The sequence below is a fragment of the Bison bison genome, unplaced genomic scaffold (genome assembly GCF_000754665.1).
Source record: "Bison bison bison isolate TAMUID 2011002044 unplaced genomic scaffold, Bison_UMD1.0 scf7180017864060, whole genome shotgun sequence".
Lineage (NCBI taxonomy): Eukaryota > Metazoa > Chordata > Mammalia > Artiodactyla > Bovidae > Bison > Bison bison.
This window is the reverse complement of record NW_011494632.1, coordinates 2,070,309-2,074,650: the sequence shown is the minus strand read 5'-3', so window position 1 is coordinate 2,074,650 and position 4,342 is coordinate 2,070,309.

The window sequence follows — 4,342 nt, the reverse complement described above, 5'->3', positions numbered from 1 at the left end:
GAAACTCTCTTGCCTTTTTGATGATCCAGCGGATGTTGGCAATTTGATCTCTGGTTCCTCTGCCTTTTCTAAAACCAGCTTGAACATCTGGAAGTTCACAGTTCATGTACTGCTGAAGCCTGGCTTGAAGAATTTTGAGCATTACTTTACTAGCATGTAAGATGAGTGCAGTTGTGCAGTAGTTTGAGCATTCTTTGGAATACTTGCTCAATCATAAAGAGTAACATTTTTCCAGCATTGATAAGACAACTTCTTAAAAGATAACATTCTTCTCAATCTTGTAAAGGGTCACATAATCTACTATGATAATGTTTAGTCTGGATATGTAAACTGTAAAATGTCATTTGATATATAGCTCTCTGTCTCAAAAAGCTTACACAACTGTGCCTTAACTTCTGAGATGCTCTTCCTGGTTATAATCCTCAAATTTGGCTCAAATAAAAATTTTTCTTTCTTTCTTTGATTGACTGATTAATTTTCCATCCACACCCTGTTGTGTGGTCAAAAGATATAATGGATATAAAATATTATTATTATGACTTTTGGTTTCTGCTCTGACATATGAAGATCTTGAAAACTGTCACTACTGCCACCACAATAAGAAAAAAGTTGGACCAACTGAAAATCAGTGATTCTTTTTACAAACTTACCAGAGAAGTGAGGTCACTGGACAAATTACCTCTCTGGAAACTGACTCAGACAATCCCAGCTGACTAGGAGCAGAAGCCACTGTCGCCAGTCACAGATAGGGGCAGTAATCGGAGGACAGCTTGAGACCAGTGTGAACTTGACTGAGAGTGCAAAACTCTGAGGCAGTAGGATTTAGGCTTAGGTCAACACCCACACTTACATGATTTTTACCTTGAGGAGCCCTACCGGTTTTTCCTGTGAAGATAAGAGAGGAATTCCCTCTTGGGTCGGGCAAGGAGGAGGAGCAATAGCCTTGAAATGCACATAGAGCTTCCTGTCCCTGAAACAAAGGCTGCGTGAACACTCAGTTGCTCAGCCATGTCCCACTCTTTTGTGACCCCATGAACTGTAGCCCGCCAGGCTCCTCTGTCCATGGGATTTCCCGGGCAAGAATACTGGTGTGGGTTGCCATTTCCTTCTCCAGGGAATCTTCCCCACCCAGGGATCGAACCGGCATCCCTTGCATCTCCTGCAGTGGCAGTTGGATTCTTTACCACTTAACCACTTGGGAAGTTGAAACAAAGCTAGTCTGCAAGGGTCATTTCTGTATCAGAGCTCTATCTGACCTCGAGGGAGGATAATTAGACAACTTCTGCTCCTTCAAGCCTATCTCATGTGAGGAGAAAAAGAACTGCTGGTTCCCATTTGGATATTTGAAGATTTTGCAAGTTGTCATGCCTGTCATCACAAGAAAGCTGAACAACTATTCATAGCCCAGGGATTCCAGCTCGCTAAAAATGGAGATTTAATCCCAAGATTATAGAATGCATCCCCTTCCCAATTCCTTATGATCGTATTAAAAGTTTTCCAGTTACAGCAGCAGTGGATTATAACTGACAGCTGCAGGACACAGACACAGTTCAGGAAGAAGTTTCTAAGGAAACAAAAGAGCAGACAAAACAAACATCATTAAAGGAAAGTGAAACCTCTGCTCACCAAATATTAAACGCAGCTTAACTCGTGGCCATTTTGACATAAAAGCTCACACTAAAGACTTGCTTATCTCAGTTCCTATTACCTGATACATTATGCCTGGCTTGTAAAAAAATTGCAACACATGCTGAAAGGTGAGCAGTCTGAAAAAATAAAGCAAGCATAAGAAGCAGACTTGAAATTGGTAGAGGTTTTGAAATTATCAGAGTGGGAACTTAAAATACTTACAATTAATATGCTAAGAGGTTTACTGGAGAAATTAGACAATATGAAAGAACAGGTGTGTAATATATGCAGAGAAATAAAAAACTCTAAGAATCAAAAGAAACTGCTAGAAAATAAAGCACTGAAACAGAAATGAAGAACACTTTTCACAGCTGAGAAATAATCCATGAACTTGAATATATGTCAATAGAAAGATCTCAAATTTCAGTATAAAAACAGATTTTTTTTTTAAAAAGAACAATATTCAAGAACTATGAAAAACTACAAAAAAAGTGTTAAATATAGGTAATGTGAATACCAAACAGAAAAGAAAGGATACGAATATTTGAAGTAATAGTGCCTGAAAATTTTCCAGAATTGATGGCAGATACCAAACCAGAGACTCACGAAATTCAGAAAACACCAAATAGGATAAATACAAAATTATCTACTTGTCAGTATATCATATTCAAAATGCAGAATGTCAGACAAAGAAAGAAAAATACTGAAAAAAGCTGGAGGAGAAAATTACCTTACCCATGGCAAAGCAAGAATAGAATTACATCAGATATCTCTCTTCAGAAACCAGGCAAATGAGTGGAATGGAACATTTAGAGTGCTGAAAGAAAAATCCGCCAATGCATAATTCTGAATCCAGTTAATTAATTATCCTTCAAAAGAGAAGAGGAAATAGACTTTTTCAGACCCCCCCCCCCAAAAAAGGAGGGGGGAATCTTTCACTACTAGATCTACCTTGGAAGAAATGTTAAAGTAAGTTCTTCATAGACAAGAAAATGATATAGTCAGAAACTTTGATCTACATGAAGAAAGGTAGAACATGAAAAAGAGAATAAACAAAAGTAAAAATAAGATTTTTATTCTTAATTGATCTAATAGATAACTTCAAAATAATAATAGAAACAATATATTTGATACAGACAGAGTGAAGGGACAAAGTAGGTGATTATATTGTTAATTCCACTAGGGGGTTGTAATTAAAAAAAAAAAAATATATATATATATATAAGACCCCTGTAAGTTAATGATCATTCAAGAAAACAAGTTTGCTAAACCACAAAACCAACCATATTTGCTTAGCAATAAAACCATGCAGTGGAAGCATGAGACATGCCCCAAAACAATAAAGCAATGGTGCAAGAGGATCGCATACTGCCCAGTGTGCTCAGTAAGTTAATGATCTCTGTGACATGCTGCCTGCACACATACAAAACAATAATCTCTGGAACTAGCTTGACCATGTAGGGACAAGGAAACTTCCTGCTCAACCTGGAGGAGAAACTGCCAACTCAAGAGAGACAAATAAGGTCTTCTTCTCCCTCTCCACTTTTCCTTTGATTATAAAACTGTAGCCCAGTAGGTTCTCAGAGCATAGCATTTCTTGCCCACCTGCTTGTAAGCCTCACACCATTCTATTCCCATACATCACTTCTTACCTACCACTTTGCTCTCATTGAATTCTTTACACTGAGACATAAAGGACTATGGTAACGAAGTTCTTTGGAGCACTCCTGAAATGACACTTAAAGATTTCACATTGGGTGATTATAGCTTGTCGGTAAGTGAAATGAATGACAGTGTTATAAGAGATAGGAAGGAGGAGCTGCAAATAATTTATAATAAAGAAATTGCATTACCTGTGAAGAGGTATAGTGTTATTTGAAAGTGGATTTAGATTAGTTATAATTGTTCTGTATACTCAGGCAATTCTTAAAATAATTGTGCAGAAAGTATAATTAATATGCTAAGAGAGGAGAGAAAATGGAATCACATAAGTCCTTAATTAAAACTAAAAAAAGCAGAAAGGGGGAGGGAAGAAAAAAGAAAACAAAGCACAAAGGCAATAAGTAGAAAAAAGTTTATGGTAGATATCAATCTACCTCTATCAATCATCACTTTAAATGTGAGTTGTTTAAATACACCAAAGAAAAAATAAAGACTGACAGAGTGAATAAAATATAGGACTCAATCACATATTGTTTACAAGAAACCAACTTTAATTATAAAGACACAGATGAAAAAGGATAAAGATACACTACGGTAACACTGATCAGAAGAAAGTTGGATTAACCATTTTAATTTCTGACAAAGCTGACTTCAGAACAAGGAAATTTTTAAGGATATATAATGGTAAAGGGCCATCTCACCAAGATGACATGACAATCCTCTGTCTGCATCTCACAGTACAGCATTGAAGTATATGAGGCAAAGACAGATAAAACTGCAGCGAGAAGGAGACTTAAATGCACTATTATAGGTGGAGTCTTCAGCAACTCTCTATTGGTAATTGACAGGTTCAGCAGGCATAAAATCAATGAGGATATAGTTGAATTGAATGCCGCCATCATCATCTGGGTCTAACTGTCAGTTGTATATTTCACCCAATCTGAGGAGACAATGCATAAAACACTAACCTTATACAGAAAGTTCTTCAAGCTCGCATAAACCATTAACCAGAATAGGCTACATCCTAGGCTGCACAGCACATCTCAACACA